The sequence below is a fragment of the Patagioenas fasciata genome, chromosome 16 (assembly GCF_037038585.1).
Source record: "Patagioenas fasciata isolate bPatFas1 chromosome 16, bPatFas1.hap1, whole genome shotgun sequence".
NCBI classification, from domain to species: Eukaryota; Metazoa; Chordata; class Aves; order Columbiformes; family Columbidae; genus Patagioenas; species Patagioenas fasciata.
Window position 1 is genome coordinate 11,312,392 of NC_092535.1, and position 22,430 is coordinate 11,334,821.

The window sequence follows — 22,430 nt, forward strand, 5'->3', positions numbered from 1 at the left end:
TCGCATGACCCAGCCCAGCTTAGGCTTGGATTTACGTTGCTGTAAACCCCCCGAGTGTTACAGAGCAGTCACTTCTCCTCCTCCCATCCCTACGGAAGCCAGCTGGACATTGCCTAAGCAAAAATGTGAGGCTTCTTGCATATATAGAGGTGCAGATTGCAAAATCTTTCAGGGAGACATGAATGCTTTTTGTTTTCATGTAGGACACACCTCTGCTCCTAGATCTATCTATGAAAAATGAAATGGGTTGCTAGAAGACATTGGAGAGGTTGATAAGGTGAAGAGATGATTTTGTTGATTTGGAGGAGCAAAGCACTGAGTAAGGATTTAGAAGATGTAGGTTCAGCCAAAGTCAGCCTCAATACACACTTAACCATTGCATTCGTCAGTAAACAATTTACCCGGGTTTGTGCCTCAGTTTCCCACTTGTAACCTGAGGATGCCATTGCCCTCGCTGCAGAGCTGCTGTGAAGATAAACATCCAGCCGAGATTGTGGAGGGGTGTCGGAAGGGTGATGTAGCGTGGAAAACCCAAATCTTACTAGACAGCAGGAAGGTGGAGGGAGGAAGCAATGGTGCCTAATGGGGCCACGCAATTGCCACAGAGCATTGCACAACACACTTTTTACACATTTTATCAGTTACTTTACTAACATTTTTACTTTGCAAAAACCCCGGGGTTTGTACAACATTCATATTCTAAAGTTTGTGCCTGTGAACACAGTTATGCCAAGTGTCCATGGAATTACCCAGAATCATCTTTTTGTGTATGTGTGTGTGGTGCTTGAAGATGGGGGAGCTGTAGTTTGCATGGGACAGCCATGGAAAGATCTGAACATTGTAGACCAAAGTAAACAGCGCATCATGATCTAATTAGTTATATATCCTCTTTGGGTTTGGTTTTGTTTTTATAGTGTCTCTTAAGGTGTTTTATTTAGCTAAGGATAAGAAAAATCTTAGAAAAAAAAAAAACTTGCCAAGCAGAATCTATCACCCTCCTCCTTGGACAATTATTGAACATGGAAGGTGGGACAAATTTTGTTTTTCAGACCGCTTTCCTTGCCCTTTCCTCTGCAAGCAAATAAAGGCTTTACAGACCTCACACTTGATACACTTTAATGGACATGTTACATCAAGAGCAACTCTGTTTACTAATATTAAATAGAAGAGATTAACAGGTATTTAAAATAACTCTGACCATTTTATCTGGCGATTATTCCACCCCCATGTTGCCCAAAGAGCTTCTATATTTTTGTTTGTTTAACCAGCAGTTTGAAATGCTCTTTGTTTCCAAAGTGTGTCCTGAGGAAATAGACTGTTAAATAAGATTGATACCAATTGATCCACAGATAGATATTTACATTGATGAATTCTCTCCTTTTACACTTGATATGCTCAGTATAACCAAGAGATTTTCATTTATTACACATAATGCTACCAACCCACACCAGCGAATTTATTAAACATGCTGTTTTATGTATCAAGCTGAGAGACAGACATCCCGGTACAGTAGATCCATATTTCGAATGGACAACTCATGTGGAGCATTTGTACTGAATTTAAAAGAATATATTATATGAAATCAATGGAAGTTTTTGTATTGATTTCAGAGGACTGGGATTTCACTCCCTATGGCTCTAGCACACTGAAAGAATAGAATGCGTCAAAAGTGTTAGTTTAAAATGAAAAAAAAAGAGCAAAGGACATTGCTGTATTTAAGGCTGTAAAGACAGCAAAAGTAGGAGAAAGAACACAACTGACCAAAAAATACAGAGAGGAAGAGGAGGAATGTGACCAAGGGAAAACTGTCCTGATTCTATTTTTCTGGGAAGGTGTTCCCAGCCCGTGGTGGATATAAATAGGCTAACCCTGAATGATTACATCATATGCAAAAGGCACGCTACTTGGCTTCAGCACAATCATACGGATTAGCGTGATTACAGCTTCTGGATTTGAAGAATAGCAGGCTTCCTTTTCGGGCTTGACATTGATTTATTTTTTTAAGAAAAGTCCAGAGGACGACCTTCTGCCAGCAGCAGAGCCGAGGCATCGCTCTGGATAGGCATCCTGCCAACAGCGGCCCAGCCCCACCCGCCACGCTGAGCAAAGGGAACGTCGCTAACGCGGCGCGTTGGGAGCACGTGGAGCTCGTTGCCGCGAGACACGGCGGCAGGAACCGCAGCGCTGCCCAGGCTGGGAGATTCCTGTCTGCAGGAATGTCATTGCAAAGCTATCATGACTATGGAAAATCTGATAAGTATGTTTGTGGGGAGATATATAATATGTATATACACATGTTTGTATACGCATCTCCTATGCACACTTAACCTCACCAAGGTAAAGAGCATTATCTTATATTCTGTGCTGTCCTACTTTGACCAACTCAGTTTATTGCTGGAAAAAACACACAAATTTAAAACTTAGTTCATCCCTTTTCAAAATTCAGAATTTAAATGTGAATAAAAATACCTTTCGCAAGTTGTACTGCGCTACATACAACTTTATAGCTTGGAGAGGGGAAGAGAAGCCTTAATAAACTTTGAGGCACACCAGTTCACTTTCCGTGTTCTTCCCCCTGTACCTTACTGCAGTTCGTCACAAGATAAATCTCCCAGTGTCAGCGCTCAGGGCTTATCTCCGCAACATGGAGGGTGACTTGAATGTTACTCTGTTAGAACATGTGTAGGAAGCCTCATGTTTGTTGATATGAGGTGGACCATAGCTCTGTAGGCAATGTAAATCAGGGTAATTAACATTAATTGTTGGGCCAGTTAATCAAGAGTGAATGCAAAGACACATACATTAAAATTCAGAAGTGATTAAAAAGTACGTTAAATTTCATGTCGATAAGTACTTATGACTCCTCCAGACTAGACGCTAACTAAATCCAGTATCAGGACACAGTTTTCTTATTCCTTTACAACTATGGTAGATAAGGGACGTATTTTTTTCCAACTTTATAAGAAATTAAGGGTTACATGGTCCATCTATCCATCCATCCATCCATCCATCTTCCAAATGACTTTCGAACCCACTACCCATTTCAGTCAAACCTGATAGTAGCAGAACAGTTTCACATACTTGAGCTAGTGCAAATTGTGTGAAAATCAGCATCTGAGTAAGGAATAAAGATCTAAATTCATGTTCTCATTGAAAGAAAGAATTGTGCTTCAGATCTCATTCACATGGCAGCCAGCAAGCGATGTAGAACATTCACACTGGTGACCCATCAGCCAAATTGTCGCTTCAGATCTGCACACACATGCTGACAGCAGCCACCCAAACAGGCTGGGGACATTGGACCAAGCAGGGAAAACGCCAAGGAGTGAGAGAACGATGGAGCACAGATGTTTAAAACAGGCTTCCTCAGCCCACTGCTCAGGGAACAACTTGCATCTTGACCTAGCGATGCTTTTAGTACAGCTGCAGTTAATAGAGCCACAATATAGCTTAAGTACCTTCCGTGTGGGAATTGTTAATACAAACACATCCACCCTCACTAGAGCAGTGGTCCTACTTCATATGTGTTTGCTGGCCAATATAATAAAGGGGCACACCTGTCCATGAATAAGCTTTAGGTTACATTTAGAAACTCTCCTGAATTTCCTTCTAGGTTTTATATACTTGACGCTAATTTTTTTTAACATCCTAAAGGGATTTAGACACTGATCTCCCTTGAACACTCAGACCTAAATGTTTAAGAGCCAAAATATCAAGCAAAACAGTAATGAGTTGCAACAAAGGTATTAACAGAGCTTCATATTTTCCTCCCATCACTAAACAAACAATGTCGATGTAACAACATCAAAGAACTGTTATTAATTACTAACTAGCTGTTAAGTGTGAGCAGCCACTTTTATTGTTTTGAATCTTTCTGACGGGAGCAAGCCCTGTTGCCTTAGTGGTTGTGACTCTGCTTTGTCATCTGGTTGCCCCACGCTCACTGTTCTCTCCAGCTCTGTTAGCAGGGATTGCTGTGAAGAGAACACATGATTTTGCATTATTATGTTTTAAGAACAATATTTAGCCATTGATGATGGGACTGAAGCATGGAAGAGGAGTTTTGGGGTGGCAAGATCCTCACAACTCCATTACAGTATGAGTGTGTAACAAGTAAAAAGTCATATTTAGCCTCTGTCTTGTAAATGCAACCTCTTGTACTGAGGCTGACAATGCTGCCAATTCTAGGGGTTTATAAATGCTATGGAAGTACCACTTTCATAATGGTACTGCTAGTGCAACTGGTGGACCTCTGATTCCCATGAGTTCTGAGCTGTGTTTTACCAAAGATGCATCTGACGGAAGATGCAGGAAGTGACTTAATTTCAAGCCTTAGCTCTCCCAAGTGTGCGAAGGAATAACCTAGGAATTGTAACTTTTTGAAAGAACCACCAACTAGCTCCCCAGCCAGGAGGAATGAGAGGCATGTGGGCTAGGCAGGTAAACAAACAAATCTCTGGTTTGTTAAAATGCCCAAGTGTTTCATCTAGTCAAGAGTAAACACTATTCAGTTCTATTTCTCCCAGCATGAAAAGTGTCCTCATGTAATATCTGGTATTAGACAGCAGATGCAGTCTGGAGAATGAGAGATCCGGCTTTGCCCAAGAATACAAACCAAGTATGTTAAGGAATGGATTAATTGTGTGTTAAGTGAATAGCATTCCCCTGCTCTGTAGTATTTGTTCATGTTCAAACACTTACTTGCTTCTGAATAAACATAAGACTAGAGGTGTCACTTGTCATTGCGGTGTCTTTACTGAATTTCATGACCAAATGATACATCACAGATAGTAACAGGAATCCTGTGAGATCGTTTCCTTCCAGACAAGGTACACAAACCTTTTTTTTAGCACTAAGCTGTAATGGAGCCTTTGGAGATGTCTGATTATTGTCCCTTTTTACAAGGGAGACATAGAGCCAGCAGTGGTGTGAGGGAGTCTCAGGGTCACTGCTGTGAGCCTCAGCCCATCTCCAAAGTGTCAGGGCTGACATTTGCTGATGGGAAATCTCCTTCATATTTAGGAACTAGTCTAATGGGTTTTGATTATGAGGTATAATTTTTTAAGTTAATACCAAACCATATCTGAAGGTGATGGTGAAATATTTAATCAGATGGCAATACTACATACCGCTTAGTAGGTAACAAGTTAGGACAACCTCCCCTGTATCCTTATCATCTCAGATAACCACCATTTAATTGCATGTAGTATTGCTTCATAATCAATTTGTCAATACAGTGTGCCATTACGTTTTCCTAAAAAGCAGCTCATGAAAGACACCTGAAACGTTGCCTGTCCTAGCAAAGGACTGAGCTTGGTTCCAAAAGGTCTCTTCCCAGGTCATGGTGGTTGCACGAAAGAACTGCTCGCTGGGCTCGGGCGGTCTGCAAGAGTCTGTGCAGAGACGGCTTGAAACAGCAGCTCCGAGGGAGAGTTATGAATTTCCTTGTTCATGTCAGTGAAGAACCAAGATCGAAATTGAATTATTTTCAGATGTCAAAATACCACTTAGCAGGGGTCTTTTACTTAGCAAAATTAGCTCTCGTTTTCTGCTTTCATGACTATGATTAATAAGATTTTCTTTTTTTTCTTTACATTGTAGACCTAATTAACTTTCTTTTGCTACAGCAGTTTTTCCAATTACTATTATCAGTTTTATCCCCATCCTAAACTTGGCTAGTTTCCACGTGGGTGGATTTGGTTCATGCCATACCTAATGAAGGACTGACAACCAATTGTTAGTGGAGATCCAGAGCATTAGCAGGTTTTGGAGGTGTCATCTGGTCTTTGATAGCTCAGCTTTTAGTTAAAAAAATAACAAAAATTAACAAATGGAAAATCCCCAACCCCCTCATCTTCAGCTGTTATGGTTGGAAGGCAAGAGGGAAAAATCAAACCAAAACATTAACACTTCAAACTCGAATAGAGTGAAATCAGCACAAAATTATCCCAGTGAGAATCTGAAATAAAAAAGGACAGAAACCTATAATTTTTTTTTTTTTTTTTTAATCTAAGCCTGATTACAGAATGATGACTGAAATATTTTAAATGACCCATTTTAGTACTCTACTCTTTATGCCAGGAATTAGGAAGGAAATGGAGAGGATATAATGATATGATCACTCTTGAACATCTATACAATTTACTCTGAGTAGTATCCTATTTTCATAATTTGTGAATCTTGTACTAAAAGTAAAGTTTGGAAGAAAGTGATCCCTTCCTTCTCCTCATTCAAACTGTCCCACAGATCAATTCTTGACCAAGACTCAAAGATAGTAGCATGTTCTGTCTGCCGTAAGTATTATTCTTTAAAGGAATTCTTTGATTTAAACGCGTATCTCCAGTTTTGATGAAATCTCCCATACCATTCTTTTGAATTAATGATTAAAGGGATTTTGTCTGGCTTTTCATACAGATGCTGAAGGGCCACCACAGAATGAGCCCACTGAAGTTAAGGCTACACTTTGATATTATTCAGTACCTCTACTTAGATTGGACAACTAAAAAATTGCATTTTCATTTCTTTACACAACAAGATTCATAACCAAAAAATCAATCTACTGTTATAATACTATAAAACCCGGGGTGTTTATTCAGTTTGGATGCTGTATAGCCATGTAGCCATGTAAGTGTATTTAAGAGAATGTGTATGCCTTTCTAAAGAAGTCCTAAGTCAGATTAGAAAATTTAGGCCAAACCAGGGTAGACTGACATTTTCTACAAGGCGCTCCTGCTGTCAGACACCACTTTCAGCAGGAGACGTTGTTGCTACTCAATTTTCTCTTCAAACAAAGGAAATGATTGTTGAGTGTTAGTTCATACATTGTCTCCCAAAGTAGTTAAAACAGACTTTAGTCAAGGCAGCTTAAGTCAGCCCTAGAAACTGAAAGAGAGAGCCTGGAATTGGTGGGTAAATATATTGAAACTGAGCAACTCTCACTTGCGATAGAACTAATTAAATTTAACAGCTTCACCCAAGTATGATTAAACACAACAGGACACCTTTGCTGTTTTTTTTGGCCAAGGTCTCTCCAGCCAGCCCATTCTGCTGTAATTTAATAAAAAGCCCAAACCACCAAAAGGAAAACCCACAACCCACCTGCAAAGCTCAGTTGTTTCATCCACACTGACTGATCAAAATGTTTTAAGACCTCTTGGTTTTAACATTGATTAGTTAACTAGAGTGAGGTCTTTTCTAAAGCGCCCTGTGATGCAGCAAAACTGACCAGCAGAGCTATCACTGTACAGTTCTCCTTACAGCTCTTTTCCAATCTGTCTGCTTTTATACCTACAAGACCCTTAACACTGTCTGATTATTTCCTGTAGCAGTATAAACAATGCATCATAACCACGGTGGATCACCCATGTGTGCCATGACTGCATGGAAGCTCTTTGGGGAAGGCTTTTTGATAGAGGTGCGCAAGTGAGGATGGATTTGTGCAAGACCTGGGTGTATGGTTGTTCCAGATGTGCCACGGCCACGTGATAAGCAGGTAAGATGCCCAGCAGCTTCTGGGCCACTTGCTCCAAAGTTTCAAGATGATGCACTTGTGTAAGTGGTACAGCATTAGTGGTCCTGAGCCCGCTGCTGGAGGAGCTTGGATGAAGCATTTGAGAGGAAGAAAACAACTAGATAAAGCTAAAATAGTTGTTGTATCTGGCTCAGCCCAAAAGTACTTTTAAAGACCCCTTATAATTAGAAGCTTGGCAGAGAGTTAGCTGCAAGTGGAACTGATGCAAGGTCTGGACACTAAATGCAGATCAGCCCCTTTCCCTTGCAAACCTCCCACTTTTCAGCTAGTTCTGGCTGTAACTTAGTTATCCCTGATTACAAGTGTTCAACAACTTTAATGTTAATTTAGTTATGTTAGCTAAGGTGCAGTCTACTCTGCAGACTTTAACTAGATTAAGAAACAGATCAGCTATAATTGGAGTCCCTGATTAAATTAGATTGGGATTACAAATATAATTGGATACTACCCTATTTGAGACACTTCAAAGGAAATAAATCTTCAGAGCAAGAAAGCTGAAAAAATCAACAGACCTTTGGAAACCCTTGGTCCTGTTTCCTGTGGGGATGTAGATAGTCCTGTATCCCTCCAGTGCCTTCTGTAGAAAGATATTTTTTAAAGGACAATTGCACTGGTGGAAAGTATAAACCAGACTTCTGACACACATTCACAAGTCAAAGGCAATATAACCTTGCAGCTTCATAATCTTGCACGTGGTAGCAATACAGCCAGATTAGGCTAAAACTGTGCCTGAAAGGAGCTTTAAAACCTAGTAACAAGTCCTAAGTATGGACTAACAGGCCTCAGGTTTTATTGTAGGACATAAGCTAGGAGCCGCAGTTTAAGCAAAGAATTCCTTTTGCTGACATGGCTTTTGCAGACATTTCCATTTGAAAAGAGCAGTTGGTTGAACAATGGTCTCGGCGCTGGTTCAGTGCTTGACACCTTGCAGTATATAAAGGACAAAAGCCTGAAAACTTTTTTTTTCATATGATATCTTTTCCTGTTTGTGGCCTTTAGTCTTTGCACCACTGTGAGCCTCCAGCCACCCGAGCCCTGATTAAGTAGGTCACACCATAAACAGGCTTATCAGAATAACAGCAGACTCATAACTCAAGTAGGAAAAACCTAGAGAATACATTTTGTGGAAGAGAAAAATAAAATCCAGCAGCCTCTTCAGTGACCAGCCATGTGACAAAACGAAAATTAAAATTCACCCCTCAAAATCCCCGGTCGTGTTTCAACATTTGCCTCCATGAAGACAGCAACGTTATTGAGAGGGTGCTCTGTTCTGGTCCAGGTATAAAGTGACTTTAGCTCTTTTGACCCTTCTACATCTTAGCTTCATTTGATCTCCTTATCCAGGCGTCTCAAAAGCCCCCAAACATTCAAGTTTATATGGAAATAAGTTGCTACGTGAGAGATATTTTCAGGGGAAACAGCCAATTTGGGTTGGGTTTGTTCTTTTTTTTTCACCTTCTCTTTTGTGCTTCATCAAAAACTTGCCACTCACATCAAAAATGCAGGTCCACTGAGGTCTCAAGTGCCTTCCACACATGAAACATTGTCTAGATGATAAAGATGGCCTCAGCAAATCTATAATCCCTAGATCCATTCCTTATAACACTCCATCCTGGCTCCCTCCACAAAACCTCAAGAGCAGCAAAGCACCTTTACAGGCTGTTCAAACAAGCTGGAATTACAGTTAATAAATTGTAGCCCGTGTGCTTGTGTTTCCACACACTCTTTTTGCTGATTAATTGTTAACAGCATCTCTGTTTAAAGGTACTCCAGGACAAATTTGATCCTGATTTATTTTTTTGACATCCCACAGTAAGGTATTTTCAGGGAAGAAGACAAATGCGTCAAAGTAATTCTGTGTCCCAAAGTGAGAGCTAGAACTATGAAAAAAAAGGAGAGATATGGGACTCTTGGCTCCTTTGTGTAGCAGATCACGGATATCTAGGAGAGGTTTTATTTATATGTCATTTGTATACATAAGATTTATGCTTGCAATTAAGTTTCAGTGTAAATTAGCCTGGCTTGTGTGTCTGTTTAATTGCAGGTGCAAATCAAGTTGGTAAAACATCTTTTTCTGCCTCTCTTGGATTTGTAAGCAGCTCACATCTGAGCTTCAAAACTCTGTGTGTATATTTTGCAGATGACAGTTGTGCCTTCAAAAAAGCAGCTCCTAGCTCTCTCAAAGCTTCAGCTAGTAAATGCTCTCTTATACATTTTAATTAAAGTGGTTATTCGACAAGAAGCCCTTCTTGTTAGGTTTAGGTGCATAAATTCACTCAATTTTGCACATCAAGGGAGTAAATTGTATCTAAATATTGATGTATGTTGAAAGTATTGATACAGCCGAAAAGGTATCTGTCTCTTACTTGAGATTTTCCAATTTCTAAGCCTGGTGTTATGTGACAACTTGAGCATGAGCAATCTTTATCTCTGGGCTAGTTAATTGAGAGGGGTCAGATTACTTCAAGGGGTGGGGTGGGGGTTGTTGTAATTTAGGACATCAGGAATTTGGACTCCAAGAACAATTCTTTTCAAACTTCTCTTTTCATCCCTGAGATTAACTGTTAAATTTTCAGGGAGAAGGGAGGATAGAATGGGCAGGGGAGCAGACCAGAAGCACTGGAGAGATTGGCAGTCACCTCGTGTGTACTAAAGGTGACCAAAGAGAGGAAAAAAATCGCAATTTCCTTTATTTACTAAGCTTGCTCCATTCCCGATTGTGTATGACTTGGCAACAATATATTGATTTTTCAGGAGTTTCTTTTTACAATTACAAAAGAAAACAAAATTACTGATTGGGAAGGAAAACTTCTTTGTTCTGTTTTGTAAAAGAAACAGGGTTTTTGTGTGTGTGGAAGAAATAGAAATGCATTAAAAGAAGAAAAGGAGAAGGAAGAAGATGATGCCACAAATCAATACAGAAAATTAGGTGAAATAGAACATCTTGTATGTTTTTTAGAAAATCATTTTTCATACACTAAATACACTTGCAGACTTGTTTGCTACAAACCTTTTCAAGTTGCCATTTGAGTCTGAAGCTATAGGCTTGCCAATAGGTTTTAAGATGGCTGAGAAATATTTTGTTATTATTTTGGGGAAAGCAAAAGGTTAGGAAGAACTCAGGCCTTCAGAGACCATCTCAGTCTTAAGAAACACACGTATATTTATCCTCCCTACAACCATGCCAAGGAAAGTATGAAGTCTTTGCCTGGGGGTTGAAAGACCTGATCATCAAGGTGCGGGGTGTTACCTCCGTATGACGCAGTGACAGAAGAACCTGGTGCTGAGGTGGCACAACCTCACCCACTGAATGCTGGTTCTCCAGATGGCTTCATGAGAGAGTGGTTGTCTGACCTCAGCGTGAGCAATGGTGAAATCAAGGCTGAATAGCTTGTATTTTGAATGCTGATGCTTCTCTCAGAAGTGGTATTGCCACCTACAATGACCACAAGCAGTGTGTCACCCTCATTTCCCCCCTTGCTATTGATTTTGGGCAGTCAGTATGCTCAGGACTGTTTAAACAGAAGATGACAAAGACCAAGTGGTTTACAATCAGGAGACCTGGTGTTTTCTCTCAGAGTGAAGTTACAGTTTGGGATGAGCCTACTTCTGCCATCCCTATTTCCAGCCAGGAATGGGAAGAGGCAGGATGGTGGCAGCCTGTCTTTAGATAGGGTTTTAATCTTCACAGAGCCAAAGCCTCCCAGTTTAGTTTTATGACATTTGAGCATCTGTACTAAAAAACATCATGGCTAAAACGGCCTCTGCTCCCACCTCTCTTTTGTTCTTTTTATGCTGCGCTGGCTGAAAAATAATCCAGCAAAAAAAAAGTTGCTAGCTCAGCTGGATAATTTTCTCGGACCACAACCACAAAAAATGCTTGTGGGTCCATCCAGCGAGAAGGGGAAATGTGTGGGGCTGGACCACACAGCCATGGGCCATCCGCAACACCTGCACCAGCCAGGTCTCTCCCTTTTGTCGGGTTCTTACTAGCACAGGATCAGGGCTTGTGTATGCAGGAGTGATTTCTACTTTTGAGAAGGCTGTACAGGGTTGGTTTAGTTTTGTTTTTTCCACCTATGTATCTTCACCTCTAGGAAAGTGGAAATTAGTCTGCAATTATGTAATTATCAGCCACCCTGAAGCTCAATTAATGTGTTCTGTAGCTCTTCCAGAAAAACAGGAGGTCTGTTGAATGCACAGTGTATATAAACGATGGGAATTTCTCCCTCCAGCTTTGTTTCTCTCTTTTTTTAATTGCATAACTAGGGTGATGTGTAAAGATAACTGAATTCAGATTGGGGTTTACATCTGCAGTTACTGGCTAATACTGATGAACCACATGTTGCCTCGCTGTGTATTATTTCAGGCCCTACCTCTATGAATGGAGTTGCTTCAGCACGAGGAATTTTGCTGCAATAGCCTGGGGCAGCCGTACACAAACAAACAGCCTCTTGGAATAAATGCTCTGAATGAGTAACTCAGGATAGAGTTTCCTGGGATAGAGTGGATTTAGCTCGAGTCGTGGATTTGTATAGTACAGGCATAACTTCTTTTCCTTTCAAAATACGCTGTCCCCCACTTTGCAATGAATCACTGGGGGTTTTCCCCAAGGTTAAGCAGCTTTTCAAATATTTAGGTATTTACAGAGAATTAATCAGGAGCAGTGACTCCAAAATAAGCCTTCATACAGATAAAGACTTAAGAAGGACGTGAAACTTCATGGAACAAGGAAAAGCTTGGTCATGTCACAGCACAAACACCAGGGTTGCTTGTCCCGGGAGGGGGGTGTTGCAGCCTCTCTCCAGTTTCTGCCATAGCTCTGCAATGAATTCATGCTAATGAAAAATCCTGAAGGTGCTGATTTACTAGCCCGCAAGCACCCAGCCTAGCCAAAGCACACTACTGTAATACAAGAGGGGAAGGACAAAAACAATCTATAAATTTGCCTGTTCAGTCTTCATAAATCCTAAGGATATCCAACTCTTCCTTTGAGCTGTGACTCCATCGCCAGAGAACAGCATCTTCTCCCACCTGTATCCTCCAGCCTCTGGCTTGTTCCTTGGGTGCAATGGGGTGGGTGGCAATGGGGTGGGTGGCAATGGGGTGGGTGGCAATGGGCACGGTCTCAATGGGCACCCACAGCTGCAGGGTAACAAGTCAGAGCTGAGGCTCTGCCCCTGGTGCCCCATCAGCTACACTTTCCCTACCTCCAACATTTAACCAAGAAAAACTGATTTTATTTAACCAAGCTCTACAAGTAATTATATCTGTTAAATATTACAGAAGCTCCATCCATGCATACGCAAGAAAAGAGAAGTTTTAATTCACTAGTGCCTGTTTGAGGAGATATTTATGCAAACTTCCATAATTCTGGGAATCTACTATTACATAGCCAGCTGATGGCCCTTCTGAAAATGAATGACTACTATTCAGAGCACTCAATGTTCACATCAAGCGTTTTCTTGATATGAACTGTTCAGCTTCAGGTTACTAACTCCCACGAAATCCGATGTTTCATTTAGAACTGAAGTTCCTAGAGAAACAAATGGTTGTAAGAGAAGCCTTTCTTCTGCAGATCTGTAAAGTAATCTTAAAACATGTAATAATAAAGAAAAGCTTGAAAACGTAGGGTCTCTGGGGGGTTCGCCCTAAGGTCACAAGCCCCTAGAAAGTAAACAGGACATTTCCAGTATATATATGTATCTCCAGTATATATATATATCTCCAGTGTGTATGTGTATATACATACCTATATATATATATATATATATATATATAAATCTCAGAGGACTTTCAGATTATTTTGGAGCTTTTGGAGTAATTTAAGCTATTTTTTTTTCTCCAAATACCTAGGAAGCATAATGCTGTGCTTATCTCACTCTTATATTAAATTTATTAATCCAAACCCAGTGCATATTCAGTTTTCCACATACTGTCAATGATATGTGAATAAAACAGGCATGGGAAATAAGATTTCAGCCTGCTGGGAATAAGAGCTTCAGTCTCTTTCTGGTTTTAGTCCGATGATCACAACAGATAAATATATTGTGGAGATACAGTTTGGAAGAGGTCTTAGAAATAAGGAAAAGAATTCTCAAGGGAGATAGATGGCGGGAAGTGAAGTAACGATCAAATAGAAAGAAACCTGTATTCTGGTGTTGGGGAAATATGGGATGTCTCCATGATCGATTGGCTCCAAGTGACAGATTCTTCAGAGGTAGAAAGATTCCTCAGCAAGATTGACTTTAACTAAGTGGGCAGATCCACAGTGGGCCTCTAGCCATAAAAGAGATTTGCCAAATTGCCTTTGATTCATTATATTTATGAGTTTAAAAAGCATGGGTTTTTTGTTTGTTTGTTTGTTTGTTTGTTTGTTTTTTCCCAGGAAAGAATAAACATAAATAATGCAGGAGAAGGCTGAGTTCAGTGGTGTGGAAGTAGCACCCACCTGAATCCTGATAAATCTGAGATAGGGCATGTGAGATCAGACTTGGGTGGAATAAGACTCTAGGGACAAACCATAACGTCCAGGGAAGAAAATGTTTATCTAAGTAGCTGGTTATTGCTGTGCTTATAGAGCTCATCACCTCTATCTTCTAGAAACAGACTCTGCAAGGCATTTGCACAGTACCCTTCCTGCAGGGTCCGAACACCAAAACTTGATTTTAGGAGGGTGGAAATTACTATGTGGGAGTAAACTAGGGGGAGGAGGAGATGCCCGTCTCATTCAATAACCACTTTTGATACTGGATATCATCTGATGCTCAGGGAAGATGGTGTAAAAGACTGTGCAAGATAATCAGCCACTGCATTAGGTTTTGTCTTAACCTGAAAATCAGAGTATAGATTAGACCCTGAACCTGACGTTAAGCAACCCTTCCAGAAATGCCATTAGCAATAACAGTTAAACAAAGATAGTTCTGTCATCCAGTCTATGCATGAAACTTTTAAAATCCTTGTGTCGGTGGCCATGAGTCCCACAGTACAATAAATCACTGCACTGAAAAAGCATTTCCTATGAATCTGCTGTCTAACATAATAAAATATATCTTGAATGTCATGTCCCCTTTTTATGTGTGTCTCTTCAAATTTTAAATGATTTTACTTCCTGCTGGAGTCCAGCTATTGTTTAATCTTTAAAAGCTTATTGCCTGATTTCCAGAAGTGCTGAGCACCCACAAACTGAATCAGGGGGCTCTGTAAATGTTCAAAATCTTTTAAAGACTGAGGCATGGTTTCGATGTTCAGCCAGTTCAATTATGCCATTGATTGGAGCCCATTCGATGTAACAGATTTCCCAATTAGCGGACAGTGGAAGATCACACCTTGGGAATATGTGCTTCATAAAAGGCTACAGCATCTGCTCTGAAGAAGCATTTAAAGAATTAAACCCCAAATAAGTCCAAAGCCCAGTTGCTCGTTCTCCAGCTAACAACTTACCTTCTGCAGCTCTAAGTAGTATTTAATCTTCTGAAGAATAATTACTGCTTGCAAACATGTTAGCAAGAACAGCACAAGATTGGCCGGGAATCCATATGTTACAATTTATTGGGTCTTGCTGTGGTAAGGTGGGTGGGCTGAAGGCTGAATTTTTAAATAAAAGATGCACAGGGAGAGAGCAAGAGAGCAGTGGACCCAGCCTGTAGTGCTGAGGCTGTTCTGTATCTGAACTTACTCAATGGAAGTAAAATATTTTGCTTATAAAGAATTTTCATAAACATGTCTTAGGATGTGTATTAGAGGTACGTCTTAGGATGTGCATTAGGAGTAAGCTAAACAAGATGGTATAAACACAGGAATGGCCTGTAATAGGAGGATGAATGGCCTGCCCCTGCGCCTGGCCCGAGCGAGGAGCCGCGCGAGATCCATCCCCGGCCACGCGTCCCCTGTTTGAATCTGGGAGATGCCTAAATATAGAACCACGTGGCTAATTCCAGGGTCCCGTTTATAAAACGTCTTTAAATTGTAACCACGTCTAACTTATCTTCAGCCAAAATTAAAAAGGGCGGATCTGCTTCAAGGGATGTGTCGTGCGAAAAATATCTACAACTTTCTCAGGCAGTGGAAAGAACAAATCAAAGAGAACAAGGGGATTTTATTGGGTTTACTGTTAAACATTTATTCAAAGTGTCCTGCCAGATTTGAAAGGTATTTAGGCATCGAAAGGTACAGACAGACATGTAAAAAGGCCTTCAAAAGAGTCTGAGCGGGTCAGATGCCCAATTGCCATTGAAATTCAGAAATACCTCAGATTTAGTTTCCCTTTCCTTTTATATTCCAGTCTTGATTCCCACTAAACCCTACCTTGGGCAAACCTCAGCTAGAAAACTCAGATGTTCAGCATTTTAAATGTGGTAGATGCCTAAATATAAAAGCAAATGCCTAATTTGAGACTTCCACTAAACTTCTGGTTTAAAACTACTACCACATCTAACCTATATAAAGGCACAAATCCATACTGAATAATAATAATTGAATTCAAATGCTTTCATCAAATAATGCACAGCATTTTAATTAAAATCTGCAAGGAGTTTTGGAGTCAGGGTGGACAGTGTAAGTTATAATCTAGTTTATGGTATAAAGTACTAATTATGTGTCCATGGTATTCATCAGATGAAAATGTTTCCTGTGTAATGTAAAGTAAGCATGGTAAAGATTAATTTAATTATGCATTTTATAGATGAAACTATGTTTCTAATATTTTGTAACTAACAATAACTTTAAAGGCAACTGTAAATATATGGTATTTTGGAACCTTAAGAGAAGAAAATAAATAACATCTGGACCAAAATAACGTGTGAGGCCTGGATTACGGTTTTGCTAACATCACTTTTAGAAGTATGATACTTTACTGATAAATAAGGCCAGCAAAAATGCCAGCTCAATATAAACTCAGTAATGCTGGCCAGAAAAGGACTTTTTACTAGCAAAACTGCAAATTGATTGAAGCTAAATTGACAAAAAGCCAATATGTTTTGTGCTGGTGAGGTTCAACAGTACCAAACCAGCCCGGTTTCTGGCACTGTTGCATTGGCAAACCTGCAAGGAATAAATAACTGCACACTTCTCAGCTGTCACCACTATCCATTGAAAGCTTACCAAATAAATTAGAATTTCCACCTATTTTATCTAACTCTCCTCTTCCTGCTTGCAACCCTGCCATGATATTTTGGAACAAGGTGCACGATTGAATTTTCGTGCCTTGGCTGTAGCATCCTCTCCCCAGTGCAGGATCTGGAGCGGGTGCTGTGCGGGAAGGTGAACTGCCGTGAAGTCACAGCAAAGAGAAACATCACTCTCACTCTGCCTCATCTTCAGATGGGAATTAACGTTGTTCCTTCATCACAAGAGGCTCCTGGGTGACATATGACAAACACATTAGAGGAGGGGCTGTGCTAAAAAACAACAAAAAGTTTGCTTTCTCGACGGTGTAATTAATTTTGATGATTATTTTTTGAAAGGGTGGCTCTGCTCTGTTCTCTGCCTGAGAATAGGTGTTAGATTATTCCTGTGAGAAAGGCGGCTGAGAGAGCAGCTGTGGAAACCATTCGCACTCTAATAGCACTGCAGTGGTGTCCTCATGAAAGCCCCGCCATGTAATACACAAGAACCATTTCCACGTGATAGTGAACAAAGAATATCTACATGAAGATAGTCTATGTGAAGTCACTCTTCTCCAACCTCTTTTTTTTTTTTTTTAATAATTTTCTCCATTTATTTTGCAGCCTTAGCCTGTTCAAGGTCCCCTTTTTGTGTTACTACTTGATCTCTTAGGCTGCATCGCTAACAACTTGGTGCTATTTAGTTTTATTTGCTCTTAAAATGAACAAGGCATTCTTAGGATGTGTTATGTGATACTACTGTTTTGTTACTTCCCCTGGATAATAAACAGTCTGGGAAATTAATGATTTATAAAGACTTAGTGTTTGTGACAGAAACTAGGACAAGTGGCTTGGCTTGAATCCTGCTTGTGCCTATAACTCCAAATATTTTAGACGATCCACCTCTGATTTGCATTTATTCAGAATCCTGCCCAATGCACTTCTTTTAACACGTACAAGTCAAACAAACATTTAGCACTAATGTAATGGGCACTGATGAAGGAACCTCATAGAAGTCATAGATATATTTTCTTTGCAACGAAATACATACACAGCTGAATTATATCAGAGGGACAATCCTGTATGGTGAACTCCAACCAGGCCTTGTTTGTTGTCCAAATAAGCTTCAGCCCTGCAGGATTTAGGAAGACAGAGTATCAGCCCCTTGCACAACGCTGCTGGGAAGCCATTCTCCCATGGGGCTGGTCATCAGCTGCACGTCTCGGTCTATGACTAACCTTATCTGTGGATTCATGGTACGGCGAGTTTTGAGGCAATTGTGGTTTCTGGCAATCCAGGACTCCTTCCACATTGCTTGTTCCATGCACCACAGTCCTTCCTGTGCTGGCCCATCTAGTTGTGAAATCCGTCTGTCATCCAGTTCAGGGATCTGATCCAGCCTTAAAACACACATCCACAAAAACCAAAGGATGGAGAGCCAGCTTGGGATAGGAACTGGGAAAGGTGTAACGGGGCAAGAACACTCTAAGCCCTTTCTGCCATGATGCCGCAGTCACTGATGCCACGGTTCAGTTCACAGATTTTAGACCTTTTGAGTAGTTATCAGGTTGTGTCAAATACAGGGAGGAATACACTGCCTGGCACATAAGGCTTGATCTTGCAATAAAACTTAATCATTTATTAAGAGAGCATTTACACTGAAAAGATGAGCATATCAATATCTAAACACATCCTTAAGTGCAATTGCCTTGGACTTGATTTAACTGTCACTGAACTGTACAAGCTATCTCCTACCTATATATGCTATTTAATGGAAAGATATTCAAACACACCCCTAATAAATAAAACTGAATAATACTAGATGATGCGACGCAAAATTTTAAGATCACTGCTAAAAATTATCACTGGGAATAGCTGTTGTTACAGCTGAATTTTGGAACAACTCTGTAGATTGAGGAAAGAGCACCCCCCCCCCTTTTTTTTTTAAGCTGTGCACCTGCACAAATGTCGTTAAAAATCCAAACAGAAATACTAGAAAACAGTTCTCGTGAACTCGCCAACACTTTCATGACACAAATATAACTCCCAGGCAGAGCACGTGGGATATATAACACCCTCAAACAATGGGCTTTTGTTAATGAGCTCAGGAGAGCCTCCAATATAATTTACCATACAATGGTGCAGTGTAAGGGGTGTGCAAATCTGTAAACACATCCCCCCTGCCACAGTGTTTTGTGGTTTTGAAACAGCACGGTAGGGTCACATAACCTAAACTGCAGATGTAGGGACAGAATGGACCCATCAGCCAGCCCCAGCACAATTACTGACGCTCTGAGTCAATGTCTTTAAAATACGTCCAGTGTCACACACCAGTGGCTATGGGAAAAGGAGTAACGTGATGGTGTTACGTGTGGGGTTTTGCTCACATGTGCCTGTAAGCACTATATCAGACTTGATGAATTTGATGGACTTCCTGAGAATTACATATGGACAGGAGTCCCTGCCTTAGGAATGGACACCTTACCAAACTTAAAAGTTTTGGCAGCAAAGTTTATCAGCAGCTTGTGAATGGAAAGATTGAAAGGCGCTATGAAAATTGTAAATCGTTACTGTATTTTTCTAAAAGATTAATGTCAGATCCTCAAGAAACAGACATGTCTACAGGCTGCTAATTTATTACCAGTAAAGCTTGGTTTAATAAACTTGTGGTAAATATTTTCTGCTTTTAAGACCCTCTAAGGCTACAAAGGCTCCCATTTGCTTTAGGGTCCCTAGGGATGCTGGTGCCAATGAGACATGTTTCATTAATTATGTTGCACAAATAAGCCAAATATTGCACAAATGTGTGTAGCAACATCATGAGGAATGCAGCAAGGACTCTTCCTAACTCCACACAGAGCAGAGCTGCCCAGCTGGTGGCTCTTTTGAAGGACAGTTAGGGCCTGAAACACACACTTGGGACCTAAAATTGACACCCCGAAATTGTATAATTACTGTTTAGATGGGCACAAAATTGCCAATGGTTTTCCCTCTGGAATTCACAAACATTAGGCTGTTTTTCCCAGTGTACGGCCTTCTTAAAATAGGACGAGAAGGAAAAAGCACACTGCAGGGACATTGCAGATCCCTCACTTCTTGCTGGCTTGGAAATTATGCAAAAATTAAGAGATACCAGAGGATGACAAAGTCTGGTGTTGTGTTCTCATAAGTCTTCTTTACCTGGATGAGGTTGAAAGTGGTGCATCTTGCTGTGAGGAGCCTGGAGGTGAGATGTTCCTTGTTCAGCTTCAGAGCCAGGGTCCCTTGATGCTGGAAAAGGAAAAGAGCAGTGGTGTGAGCAGGTACGCTGCAGTAAAACTGAATATACTGGGGAAAGGGAATAACCAGAGATATTTCACAGCCATTAGTGAAAGGTCACTGAAGCCACACTATGATTGCACCTTTCAGAAGGAGGACTGTTAGAAGAACTACAGGCAAAGATGATTTCCCCAGCAGGGCACACAGGGATAGAAACCCTCATTTTGATTCTCACCTTACTTTTTTGCTTGCATAACTCACACAGACCAGCAAAAAGCTACATCTCCTTTGAGCAGGTGAAAGCCCCCTGTTAAACAGGCAGTTGATAAACTAGAAGGCTGGAGATAAACTCTTGAGCAGCTCCTCTCTAAACCTCACAACCTGTGTTCTTCTGATAGTTGGGAAGGAAAATTAGCAAAAGCTGGGTGATAACTAGAAAATGGAAAGATGCTGTTTGGCTGCTTGGACACGAGAGCAATTACAAAAGCACACTGAAGTGTGTACAGCTGAGGGAGACCTTAAGAGCGTACACTGACAGTGTGCCATATGGCAGGGCACGTGCTGCTTTATATTACTTGGTGCAGCTTTGTGAAGGAACTGTACTAGGCTTGTATATGAATTTTAAATGAATTGTTAACACATTTTATGAATCTGGTAAAGGGGGGCTGATGTGGGAGAGTGCACATGTCTGTTCTGTGAGATGGAGTAAATAAATCATGACTTTCACAAGATAAAACTTTATTGAGTAGCAGTAAACGACAGAAATACTTCTAACAGCATTTAAAGCTGTGTAAAAGAAAGCACGAAGGGCTGATTGCCTCCGAGTACACGTGCTTGTAACAGCTTGTGTTGCACTGATGGGAGAGAAGGTGCTTTGCTGGAGGAGCACTGGTTGTTATATGCTGTAATTCCCCAGGTCTTTTGTCCATAATGCCTTTTAGCAGCTACATTTGCTGCTCACAGTATTTACAATATTATGATGCCTTTGCCTAGACATAATCCTCCTCTCTTTCTGCCTTTCCTCACCATAAATTCCTCTGCTTTTTTGTCTTGAGAACCATTTTGGACTGGAGGACACATCACCTGTGCTGCCCTCCTGCCTGGTTTCACGCTGTGAGCAGATGGGGGAAGTTGTTCTCTAGAGGGACACACTCAAGGCCATCGGGGATCAGTAAGCCAAAATTAGCCTGAAAATTGGGCAAAACCAATTTCATAATTTTCTTTAAAAGTTCTTCATAAGGATATAATACCTGGACTCCTGTCAGTTCATTTTGGCCATTCGTAGTGGGGTAAGAGCTGCCTGGTAGGTCCTCTGCAATAGGTGATGGATTCTACCACATCTTGGGCAACACCTGAAGGAACAGTACCATAAATTTCCCTTAGTTTGCTGGTGACTGACATTGTGTTACACGTGAAACACTGGAGATCCAGAAGAGAAAACTGCCAGAATTGGTATCAAAAAGATCTAGTAGCTTGAGTGGTGTGGGCCGGTGTCCTAACACACAAAACCAAGGCACCCTTTCTGGAGATATTTATTCAGCTTTAAGAAACATCTGCATAGAAGCCGGACTCTGAAAAGAGCTTTTGCTGCTGTTTCCACCCACTAATTTAGTGCCACATCCTGTCAGGCAGCAACAGATTCTCTCTTTTGTTAGAAAGTAACCAAATAATTTATCTGGACTTCCAAACCTGGAAAACAATAGTTCTACATTATTGACATCAGTGTTATAGATTTACAGTTTTATTAATTAAAATCTCTAGGTCTAAATGCTCAGTTCCTGGATTGCTTGCAAAGTTACTAAATTCTATTTACATCTCAGATATTCTTTCCAGCATCTCTCTGTTCACAAGGCATTGACTTATACTACTAGAAGCCTGTTTACCTGTCTTGTCCTGCCCTTTCATGGTGGCTTTTAGTTTTTGCTTTTGTCTAAGACTATAATTTTTCTTTTTTTTTTTCTTTTTTTTTTTTTTTTTTAAATAAACCAGCTATTTTGAAAGGCACTTTCTTGTTCTCTGCTTGTGTTTGTTTCTCTGTCATTTAGAGATGAAAGAATAGGGGACTGTGGTATTCTGGGGAACATAGTATCTACCTGAATGTCTCTCCCTTCTTCACTGGGTTGCATGTCTGAGTTGGTCCGGCTCTCCATGACCTTGTGGGTCTCTTTTGAAAGTGCATCAAAGACAGTACCTAGAGTCCCACCTTTACTCACGTTGGCTCCTTCCTTCAGTGCTTTTCCTCTGCACTTCTCGGGGACCATCTGTCCCCTGCAAATTTGGCTCTTCATGTGCTGTGGCCACTCAGGAAGTTGGTTCTGCCCTGGATGGGTGCTGGAGGTTCAGATGCAGCTTGAAGCGGAGCCACTCTGTTCTTCCTGCAAAGCTGCAAAAGCAATTACAAGGCAGACAGGCAACCTAATACTGGGAGATTTTTGAGAGCCAGGACCAGCTTCCACACACCATGAAGCTGAGCAGCAGAAGTAAAATTCTGTACCAGGGTATTTGATGTCATTTCTCTGGAGTGCAGTTGGTACCAG

At 40.8% G+C, this 22,430-nt stretch overlaps 1 long non-coding RNA gene across 1 annotated transcript; it reads right to left on the minus strand.

The window, feature by feature from the left end:
* Positions 1 to 17,879: 17,879 nt before the first annotated feature.
* On the minus strand, positions 17,880 to 22,202 carry LOC139829182 (uncharacterized). Its single transcript, XR_011741540.1, has 4 exons — positions 22,107 to 22,202; positions 21,144 to 21,245; positions 19,816 to 19,905; positions 17,880 to 18,035 (listed from the first exon to the last, which is right to left on the minus strand). It is a non-coding gene; the product is annotated as an uncharacterized lncRNA (long non-coding RNA).
* Between the last annotated feature and the right edge of the window lie 228 nt (positions 22,203 to 22,430).